The 12,389-nt window shown below is 39.9% G+C and overlaps 1 long non-coding RNA gene across 1 annotated transcript; it reads left to right on the plus strand.

The window, feature by feature from the left end:
* The first annotated feature begins 292 nt into the window (after positions 1–292).
* LOC133392744 (uncharacterized) lies at positions 293–1,995 on the plus strand. The gene is made up of 2 exons (XR_009765797.1): positions 293–445; positions 593–1,995. It is a non-coding gene; the product is annotated as an uncharacterized LOC133392744 (long non-coding RNA).
* The last annotated feature ends 10,394 nt before the right edge of the window (positions 1,996–12,389 follow it).

Raw genomic sequence — 12,389 nt, forward strand, 5'->3', positions numbered from 1 at the left:
AGTTATTTCCTCAGCTGCATTCTCGGTGTATGTAGAAACGCTCTGAGATCCGATCAAAAAATCGTCCCATATAACAATTTTCACCACAAATTCACCTCAAAACCTCTTGATTTAAGCAAAACAAGAGATTTGGTGACATTTTGAATGCATCAAGGTGAATAAAAACCAAGGTACGTTTTCACCAAGGATTGTATAGTTTCACACATTCGAAATTGTTTTCGAATGTCATGTTCGATTCGAAGATTGCATAAAAAAGCCGCGCTTTTATGTACGCGCCTTGTCAATGTGGATATGTGTGTGTTACTGTGCGCACCCGGCTTGGCTTGCTATCTTTATTTACTTTTGTGAGTACTGTGATTTGTAGGCGGATCTTCTCGCATCCCATCTGCCATGCCGTGGTTTTGCTTGCTTAATTGCTGTATTTGCAGAAAAGACAGAGAAGACTGTAAGTAGAAATTAGAAGTATTAACTTTACCGTTACTGTTACTGTGGTTACTGCCGTGGTTACTGTTGTCGGCTACTGGGTGGCACACATATACCTACGCTATCGGTGAACAAAATAATGTTCTTACATGTTTTTTGTTTCTTTTAGATATGGATTCTAAAACCATCGAACCACATCATGTGCCAGTTGCATCATCCAATGTCATTTCGCGAAGTAATAAAATAATGCCATCAAAATCGCTTTCCTCCTCCTGTTCCAGATCTGGCACACTAACTACATCCCGACTTCCTGTGCTTGTAATCAGCGAAATCAACCTTTAGTACAAAATGCATATGCACCCCGTCCGTTAGACAATTAGCTTGACGCTGGTGCTTCATCGAAAACCCGTCTTCCTACCAGGCAAACAAACTCATCTGCCTCCTCTAGTTTTAAGGCACCCCATAAGCCCCTTCCGGTCCTTCCCACAGTCTACCGACCATTTGTGCAACCTTTGAATTTGCCTCAATTTTCTGGATCTATTTCTAATATCAGTGATTTGTCGAAATCCCATCTTACCGTACTTCCATCTGTACAAATAGGAACACCTAAAACGAATATGTCATTTACGAATATGCCTTCATCTACTACTCCCTTTTCCGTGGAAGCTTTGACGGAGATTATAATAGAAATGTCCATGAAGGTAGATTTAATTTACGATACAATGTATCACAAAAATGCCACAGCCAGAAAAGCGTAAATTAATTTTTTTTATGAAGCAGGATTGATTAATTTTAACGAAAGATTAAAATTGGATAGCCTCTTTAAGTTGGACACAGCACAAAAACTTATATTTTATGTTACAAGTGTTAAAGATATAGGAGGTAGACTCAACTTAGTTTCAGAAGTAATGTTCGATCGTAAATTTTTGTCCACTTGTAGTTGGTCGGGGAAAGTAGTGTAGGTGCACGTAAGATAGATTTCAATCAATTTATATACGTACTTCATTTATTTAGAGTTGTAGGAGGTAACGGTTGTCTTGAGGCTACGGATACATTAGTAAAAAAAGTTTCTTATGATGAAACTAGGCAATGCGTTGACTGCAAGCGAAGCAAAAAAACGAAAAACCGAAGAATTGCTGTGATTTTGTTTTATTGTAAAAGGACTATGAACAAAGATGAATTTCTTAAAAGATGTGATGGTTTGTTAACTAGTTATGTAAGTAATAAGAGCTATATAATTGAATAACAAATGAACTTTTACAACAAACGTTTACTTCGTTATAATGAAACCATGATCTTTCATACCAATTGGCTCATATTTTATTAATGAAAATCACCCAACTGCCAGGTTCCAACTAGTTCCAATTATAGAAAACCCCTTTCCTTCAATTGTTAAAATTGCTACTAGTTTAATAAAATAACCAAACTGCTCATATTTATATGGTTGACATGTTCTGATCATCGTTTATTAGTCCTTTATATTAACAGTTTTAAAAGCCCCCTTCTCTAATAGTTTATAAATATTGTAGAATTAATGTAACAAATTCTGCAATAAATATAATCCAGCTAGCACTATGTGGAGGTTGGGATAGGAGTTCAAAGATGCATAAAAGCGTCAAAGCATTTGCTAGCCAGCTGAAAAAGAAAAAAAAAAGGAAAATTGTCGAAGCATTGCTGCCTTGCATGGAACAATTAAAAGGTCTTAAGCTATCTTAATGAAACCATGTCTAACGTATTCAGCTAAAGTATGTAATAATGGACTGAAATGATACTGTTGAGACGTTATCAACAGGATTTTTTATTTCACCCGAAATATGTAAAACAAGCGGTTTTTAAGCAACGTTAATTTATTGTTTGAGGATAAAAATTCAGTCGCTTGGCTCGGGGATACGTGAACGAATGGCTCACGATCGTAACCTTTGCCGAAATCGGAAATTTTCGTGCAATCGGGACCCCAGATAGCAAAGCCGAAGACCTTTGTATGGAAGCCATCGCGCTCATCAAGGCTCACTTAGTCGCGCGCATAAAGCAAAATGTGCGCGAAGGCGAAAAACCCGAAAGCGCTTCGTGTGGCCCTCTCTCGTGTTTCTAGTTTTATTCTCTCTCGCATGTCATCACTCTCTCCCAGTTTTTCGGATTGAAATGAGAATTCACTCTCTTGATTTGGTTGCGGCAGCCTAGCTGCTTCACACTCTTTATTCTCTTCTTTTTGCAGTTCCCACAACAGGATTCACACATGTGTTCCCACATACTTACATACACACACACGGTGGTTGGTAGCCTGGCGGGGCAGTTTCCAATTCTGTCTTTTCTTCTTCCCTCTTCACACCGCGCTGAAGCCCGTGGTGGTGCGCGTGTTCAGCCTGCTTGGTTCAGGAAAGATGTCATCAGATTTGGCGCGCCTCAACCGCGGTGTTGTATGAAGGCTGTTGATGAAAGTACACAATTAATAGACACACTTGGGTAAAAAGATTACACTTGATTTAAAGTTGTGACAAACTTACCTTTGTGCTTGAGGATCAATTGAACATTAACGCCTGTGCACACAGTTTCGCAAATTGAAGAGGTTTTGGGAATGATAATGATTATGAAAAATTAAGTTGAGATGTTCCTACAAAATACCACACATTTAGTTTGACAGATAAAATCGGATGCGGCGTCCGACGAAATCAAAAAAAATTGATTCCGTCGTACGACGAAATCGCACGTCCGACGTTATCTGTCAAATCCCATATAAAATTTTGACAGGCCTTCCGATAAAATCGCATCCGATGGAGCACAGACACGGGAATTATTGAGGTCTCATCTCGATTTTGCTTATGTCCTATCTTTTCCTTAAATAATTTATCTATTAAGGGAGCGTCCATAGTTGTGCCTTCACCCTGTGGGGCATCTCGTATTTCGCTAGCTATAGGACATTTTTTTACGTGTGCTACCTGCCTACGATACAGTATAACGTCGAATATCCGGGGCGGGTTAACCGTGCGCATAAATGTGACAGCTGTTCATACGTACAGCGAACATTTGCAGCGATAGTCAAGTGGGCAACCAGTTTTTTGTGCAGCTCTGTAGTGTTTAGTGATATTTTCGAAATTCATTTTTGGTCATGAAATGTTGTTAAACCTATAATTATTGATTAGAATAATATTCTACTAACGATTTATCGATTGATTCATGATGGATTAATCATAAAATTAGTGGATTTTATAATTTTTATATGAAGTTGACATTTCTTGGACCATTACAGGGTTTTCCATTCCAATTAACAACTGTCAACAGTCAACTAGCAATCCTCGATTTGAAAAACACAATTGTCTACCACTTACAAACAAGTCAAGCCGTTTTTGGTACACTGTCCATTTCAATTTCACAATTGTCGTCTTCAAAAACACACGTCAGATGCGGCACGGGTTGTTTTGGTTTTCGCTGGAACGTGTGTCACTGGGCTGTAAGAATTGAACCATGCTGTAAACGGGTCGTAATCAATACGGGAATATGGGAATTGAAGCTATATAGACATATTACGCAGTTTTATCGATACTTATTTTTTTTTAATTTTCTTATTTTTTCTGTTTTTTCATTACTCGGTGGATATTGAGTGAATTAATCAATGAAATTTAATAAATGGTTAAAAAAAAAAAAAATCACTTGATTACTGTTCCCCTATTTTTATCTTATTTTGCAGATGATTAAAATGGTGTCTTTTTGTTGTATAATATTGTTGACAAATTTCTTTTTCTAGTTCCACAACGAATAATAAAACATGCATGCTATGTATACATCACTTTAAAGAATGCATTTGAGTCCGTAAATGTTCATGCGTGTGTAATAATTCTTATTTTAGTAAAGAATGCCCTATGTGCCACGCATGTCCATTTTGCCCAGTGATCCTTTACACTTTACTTCAAAATAGATCATCCGATTACATTCAACTAAAGTATCGAGTACTGAAGAACTAAAACTATTTTAATAGGTAATAATCTACTTTTATGTGCTGGATCTTGTGTGTTGGACAATAACCTTAGGATATGTGTTTCAATCATGTCTGATTCTGAGATGGATATCGACAATAGTGAGCAGGAAGAATCGGTGCAGACTCCAAAACGTAACAATCGTACAACAACAATAGAAGATCGCAAACGAATTATAACAGCATATGAAAAAGGAGTAAGCATTGCCAACATTTGTACATCATTCGACATGAATCGTAACACGGTGTACACAATTTTGCGAAAAGTTAAATTGACTGGTGATATAGAGCCTGGGAAGCGAGGAGGAAAGAAACCAAAAAAACTGTCCGTTGAAGCTATCTGCAGTATAAAACAATGGATAGACGAAGACTGCACTTTGTCGCTGCGTAAAATACGAAAAAAATTAGAGGCTGAGCATAACATAGTCGTTAGCATTACTTCAATAGGAAGAGCCATTGAAGGATTTAATTATTCCTTCAAGCGTGTGCATCGACAGCCGGTGAAAAGGAACGCACTTTCAAACATTCAAATACGCAAAGAGTATGCAATTCAAATTATGGCATTGCCTCGCCAAATGAGCGAGTTCAACATAATATACATAGATGAAGTAGGAATGAATGTCAGTATGAGAGCATCCATGGGACGTTCAGCAGTTGGAAAACCGGCCGTAGTTGTAGTACCGCAACTTCGCAATCGCAACATTTCGATTGCTTGTGCCATGACTAGACAAGGAATATTGCACTATGAGGCGAAGACTACGGCCATGAACCGCATTTCCTTTAAAAAAATTTTAACAGAGCTGCAAGAGAAAATGGTAGAAAAAGGCATACATGCAGCTGTAATGGTTATGGACAACGTACCATTTCACAAATGTCAAGAAATTAAAGAATTGGTAACACAGCAGAACAATAAATTGCTGTATCTTCCTCCGTACTCGCCATTTCTCAATCCCATTGAGAACATGTTCAGCAAGTGGAAGAATACCGTGAAACGTGCAAATCCTTAGAATGAAATGCAGCTTATGACAGCTATAGAAAACGGTGCATCGTTGATCACACAAGAAGATTGTGATGGCTATGTAAGAAATATGTGGTCTTACGTAGAACGATGCATTAGGGAAGAAGAAATAACAGACTAATTTTTTTTTTCGTTACTTACATATTATGCATAGCATATTAACTAAACCATAAATGTGAGAGATGGCTGTGAATTTTAAGGTGTAATGAATTACCTAGATTTTAGTATGAATTATTAATCAATTTGTTCCTCGAAATAAAACACTCTGAACTTTTTCAACTATGACTATTGTTTTTTAATGTTTTTTTCTATACTCTAAAGAATTACAACTGCTCGAGGTTCGTTATCGGGAATTATTTCTAGCTACTACATACAGCAAATCGAAACATTACATATTAGCGGAGGCGCTGTAACAATCCGATAAAGAAGGGTATTATTTTTCACGCTCACGATCTTTTTAAGTCCAAAAACGTGTTTAAATTTTGTTGTTAATTTCTGTTTTGTTTGATTTTTGAATCAGCCTCCGTTTACAGCATGGTTCAATTCTTACAGCCCAGTGACACACGTTCCAGCGAAAACCAAAACAACCCGTGCCGCATCTGACGTGTGTTTTTGAAGACGACAATTGTGAAATTGAAATGGACAGTGTACCAAAAACGGCTTGACTTGTTTGTAAGTGGTAGACAATTGTGTTTTTCAAATCGAGGATTGCTAGTTGACTGTTGACAGTTGTTAATTGGAATGGAAAACCCTGTATTCCTGCAAATCGATTAAAGCGGCGCTCTGGCACCAATCGAACACGACATCCGACTCGAACAAACCCATATAATCATATGGTGGTGCTCTGTCAGACACAAACAAACTAACAAGACAAACATGTCAAATCCCATGCATTTTTCATGTTCGATGTCGTGTTCGATTGGTGCTATAGCGCCGGGTAACCGGCAACCGTCTGGTCCCGAGCTGCCCGGATAATCGACGTGCTACTGTACTTGTTTCCTTGCTCATTAACGACATTTACTTTTGTGCCATTTCTTTGTGTTACAGTAAAACGCTCTGATCGAAAGGTTGGCTGCAGTTTCCCTATTTCATTGTTCCTTATAAATGCGGTGTCTCCAACACTGATTTCAGCGGCTCTCGCATGTCGTTTTTTATCAGCATACAACTAGTAATGAGTCAAGTAGCTCTGTGCCGCCACGCACACACAGCACAGTAAAATGTGCGAGCACAATTGCACACTTTATAAAAATTGTGGTGCCACACTTCGCACATTTTTAATGTTCCGCACGATTTTTGTTCTCCGCACAGTTTCTGTACTCCACACAGTTTCTGTGATCCGCACAGTTTCTGTGATCCGCACAGTTATTGTGCGCGCACAATTACACCGCGCTCTGACACCAATCGAACAAGACACCAGTGGCGGATTAAGGGTATTGGGGGCCCTGGGCGGTAAGAGGAGTTGAGACCCCCTGTAAATCTTGTTGGGGGGGGAGTGGTACTGGCACTTGGGTTGGGAAATTGAATAGTAATCTTGAGGCCCCTATGATACGTCACAAGCTCTAATTTTTTAACTGGCCGAGGGGGGGGGGGGGGGGAGTTGCACATGACTCGCCAGCATCGGGGCCCCAACGTTCATCCTTCCGGGGGCCCTTGACGCTAGTACTCTGTCCATACGGCATACTACAGACTAGCGATCTACGGGGCCCCTAAGTCAGCGGGGCCCAGGCGACCGCCTAGTCCGCCTACCGTTAGATCCGCCACTGCAAGACACCACATTTGTTGTGAATTTGATCGGTTCGAGAGGATGTTTGTCTTGTTTGTTCTTGATTTCTAACGGGAAATCCTCACGTTTGCTCGACTCAGATTTGCTGGTTATACCAGCGGCACACGAAGCGTAAACTCAAAAAGTTCACGCTTGATTTGTATGGGAGAGCATAAACTTCCCGTCAAAAGATTATAGAGTTGTATGGCTTAAATCCAGTTTACGTCAAAGTTTAGGCCTCGTGTTACGTCCGTATGATGTCTGTTTCGATTGATGCGAGAGCGCGGTGTAACTGTGCGCGCACAATAACTGTGCGCGCACAATAACTGTGCGCGCACAATAACTGTGCGCGCACAATAACTGTGCGCGCACAATAACTGTGCACGCACAATAACCGTGCGGTGCACAGAAACTGTGCGGAACACACAATAACTGTGCGGAGTACAGAAACTGTGCGGAGCACACAATAACTGTGCGGAGCACACAAACAGTGCGGAGTACACAAACAGTGCGGAGCACACAAACTGTGCGGAGCACACAAATTGTGCGGAGCACAGAAACTGTGCAAATTGTGTGGTAGCACACTAACTGTGCGATAACACAGTAACTGTGCAAAAAATGTGCGGGAACACAGCTACTGTGCGACCACACATGAAGTGTGGTACCACGCACACACAGCACAGTATACGGACGTCACACGAGGCGTAAACTCAAAAAGTTTACGCTTGATTTGTATGGGAGAGCGTAAACTTCCTGTCAAAAGATTTCAGGGTTGTATGGCTGAAATCCAGTTTACGCCAAAGTTTACGCTTCGTGTGACGTTCGTAGTAGACTGTGCGTGGTACCACAGCACCACACAGTGAAAAGTGGTATTTGACTCATCACTACATACAACTTCCCATGCAACTTTTTCATCCTATCTTTATCCCGAACTTCTTCGTCACTATTCCAGTAAGGGTCCGTTTTTAATGAGGGTAGTAAATCTTTTACAGGTCTACTCGTTAGGAGTTCAATTGGAGGTTTTCCTATAACCGAATGGGGCGTTGTATTATAAATATACACGTATTCCAGAATAGCTTTCCTCCAATCGTTTGTGGTTGCTTTGGCAATTCTTAGCGTCCGGAGGATACCTCTATTCTGTCGCTCTACCAACCCATTCATCTGCGGCCAGTATGGAATAGTATGTATGAGTCGAATATTCTTACTTCCACAATAACTTAAAAAGTCTTCGCTGCTAAAAGGTGACCCATTATCAGATCGAATTGTCTCAGGATAAGTATGGCAATGAAATATACCTTTCAGTGCTTCAATTGTTTTAATGGCAGTCGTAGCACGCATTTCCGTAACCGTGAGGAACCGACTGTAATAGTCAACTGTAACTAACAATGTGGCACACTCCTTTGCAGTGAAAAAGTCTATTGCTAGATCTTGCCAAGCTCTTTCTGGCATTTCTTTCCTTATCATTGGTTCCGGTGGCCCTTGTTGACCTACTAACGCGCATCTTTCACATTCCTGTACCCTACTTTCAACATCCCGATCCATGTACGGCCACCACATTTTCTCTCTGATAATTTTCTTCACTGTTGCTACTCCTGGATGTGCTACTCCCTATGTGCGATATCCAGCGCTCTAGGTTGCAATTTTTTTGGAAGCACGATGCGGTCATTTGGGACTACCACTCCATTTATCACTCCTAGCTCCTTTTCAAAGGCCTTAAAGGTAAACAACTGTGGTGGTCATGTGTGTTTTTCAATAGCTTTTTTAAGCCCTTTCATGGTAGTACCCGAAGAAGTTTCTTCTTTGATTTCTTCTAACGTTATGGCCAATAGAACATTGGCGTTATATTTTTCTCTGCGTCAGTACTGCCCCCAGACCCACTCCTGACGCGTCCACATACAAATCAGTGGCATCTTTAGGATCGAAAAAACCCAAACTGTGCACTGTGTTTGCTAACTCATTGCGTAGATCATCAAACGCCGTATATTGTTCTTCTCCAAAAACGTACGTTTCGCCTCTAATGAAGCTTCTTAGGGGCTCTTTCCGCGAGGACAGATGTGGGATAAATTGACCCACAAATTTAACTAGGCCCAAAAAGCTACGAGCTGCTTTTTTTGTTTCTGGAAGCCTGAAATTGTTTATCGCCTCAATTTTATCCTCTGTTGTTCTTATGCCCTTTGAATTGATTGTGAATTCTAATATTTCTAGCTCTTTGACCTGAAACATGCATTTCTCTTTGTAGAGCAGTGCATTATTTTGCTCCAGTTTATCGAACACCTGTTTCAAACGTGTGTTATGTTCGAGAATGGATACTCCCCATACAACAATATCATCTATATAGATAATTACTCCTTCTATCTCAGCTAGCATCTCCGTCATGATTCGCTGAAATATTTCAGGCGCGCAGTTTATCCCAAACATTAGCCGCTTAAATCTCATAAGCCCTTTTCCTGACATGAAGGTTGTAATTTCACGATAATCTGGGTTTAACTCCACATGGTAGTAGGCTGACGTGATGTCAAGCTTGGAAAATATTTTGACACCTTTTAGTTTGTTGAAGAGTGTATCGATGATCGGGAGGGGGTAGTGTTCCCGTTGGATTGCCTTATTTGGGTATCGCATGTTAATACAAAGACGGATGTCATCTTTACCCTCGGGGACTACCACCATTGGTGATATCCATTTCGCAGGCCCAATTACTGCTTCGATAATGTCTGCATCCAACATTTCTTGTAGTTTTTGATTATCTTTCTCTTCCATTGCAATGGGTATCCTGAGGTAAGCTAGCTTCTTAGGTATAACAGTCTGATCTATCGATAACTGTAACTGAATGCCTGGAAATTTTGGAAACGGGGGTTTGCTTTTGGTCCTAAGGTATTAACTTCTAATCCAACTTTCAATATTCTTAACTCTTCTGCTGTTTTTTGCAAAGTAAACATCGATTAGCTCCCTCTATCACAAAGAATTCTGTGTATGCCTTTGATTCGTTCGTTAATTTTTACCCAGGCCTCAAAAACAGCTAACACCTTTGATGGTATGTTGGATACATACGCATTAACCTGACGATTACATTTAAATTTCACGTTAACAAATCTGGCCTTATTTTTAATTAGCTTCTGCCATACTTCCTTGGTCACTGTATTGATCATAGCGCCCGAATCGATCAGAAGCACAATCGGTACTTGGTCGATGTATCCCTCGATCATTCCATCATCGGTGTTATGTGGCTAAAGTATAAGGTATTATAATGTCATTAGTTTCTTTAGCATAGTTGAATATTGAGCTTCCTCATTTATTTATTTATTTATTTATTATTATGATTCTTATTATTATTTTTTTTACGACTTCTACTCTTCAATTCACGAACATCATAATTTCAATAATTTCCTACAATAATTTCCGTTTTCTCTTCATGCTAAGTAATGTAAACCGAAAATATACCTACTAACAGGAAAACAAGAATTCAACATACCCCAATCAAAAGAAAGGTATCCAACAGCGCCCTAAATCATTAGAGGTTGTCACTTTACCTTTTCTTCGTATTCTTTTCGATATCCCGCGTGTCCTGTTCTTGCCTTAGAAACCTTATTTCGCAATGCGTTGGTCCCTTCAGGTTTCTGCCACCGATACCGATCTGCTGGTTGAATTGCTCGCCTGTTTTGTCCACCAGTGCATTTCCTTGCAAAATGCCATAATTTTCCACATCTGTTGCATCGAGAATTTCTAGCATAACAATCTTTCTCTTGATGTCTCCATGAGCCACATCGATTACAATGCAAAGACGATCTGATAACTATTCTCCAGTTCCGTCCCCAGTTCGTTAACAGCTAGCACATTGTCCTCTCCCTTAAAGAGATGTGTTTTTTTTTCTTTTTGTTTTACCAGCACTTTCCGATTGATCGCTTAATTGATTAGACTGGTCAAATCCATCGCTCCTTCCAGACCCTTGTCTCTAACTCTCTCATCACTTGCACCACCCGTGATTTGCTGAAGAATCTCTTTTTCTATGCGGTCCCCAAAATCGCAACTAGCAGCTTGTGTTCGCAGACGTAACATGTAGCGATTGAAGGGTTTGTCAATTTTTTGCGTAACTGATCGGAATACTTCGAGTTCAACCCTTTCGTTTCGCTTCCCAATGAAGAACGCGTCAAGGCGTTTAACTGCGTTATCATATTCGGAAATTTCTTGAGGTGCCATCGGTGGTTTAGGGGGATCCGGATATACCTCTCCTAATACCGGTGCCAAATTGTAGAAAATACGCTGTAATCCTCTGCCCCCACGGGCCAACATAAACAATAGCTTCTCATGTTGTGATTCAAACTGTTTCAATTCTAAAACAATTTCACACGACCTACGCCATTCTTCCCACTCTCGCCGCAGTGCCGAGCTGTCTACGGCATCATTAAATTCCACTTGAAAATGCTGTTCCATCTGTATAAAATACAAAGATTATAATTATAACTCAACTTGCTTCATTCTTTTCCATCATTAAAATAAAAAAATAAAACCCCTTATTTAATTTGTTTCTCTCTATCGCCCCCCGTTTTCTATTTCCGCCAAGATAATAGATTAATTTGCTTTACTCTTTCGACACACACTTCTGGACACATTTTAAATCATAACCTTTCCGTCCTTTACCGTTGCTTTCACCCACACTATTTCGGTATCGCCCTATACTACTCTGTGTGCTTAGAGGTCTTTTCCACGCTCCCCGCAAAATCTGGTGGCGTGCGCTTCGGTCATTTACCGGACTCGCTATTCGGGGCGACTATGGGCTTCGAACGACGAGATCCGTTCGCCGCGGCTGTCAGAAGGCGCTCACTTGGCGCTCAGTTTTAAAATAACGTACCATTGAGAGACCGTAAGAAGCGCGCGAAAGAATGAGTTCTACCTGCCGGGGTCGAACGTTCCCGTTTGTATGGGGAGAAATCCGCGAGGTTTTGCGCTGCGGATTTGGAACGAAAGTTGTTTTCGAAGTAACGTTTTGCTTTAAATTTTGCTTTAAATGATTGAAGTGAATTGAACTTAGAGGTATGTAACATTTTGAAAATGTTTTGTGATCTATTTCCAATAAAAAAAGTTTTGAATCATTAATCAGTTTTGAAAATGTATATAAAAAACATAAAATATATCGGAATATAAATATACATACAAATATCTATAATAAAAAAGTTATATAAATATATATAGATATTTCAATTTGCATTTAAAGGTCAAAT

The sequence above is a fragment of the Anopheles gambiae genome, chromosome X, assembly GCF_943734735.2.
Source record: "Anopheles gambiae chromosome X, idAnoGambNW_F1_1, whole genome shotgun sequence".
In the NCBI taxonomy this organism is placed as follows: domain Eukaryota; kingdom Metazoa; phylum Arthropoda; class Insecta; order Diptera; family Culicidae; genus Anopheles; species Anopheles gambiae.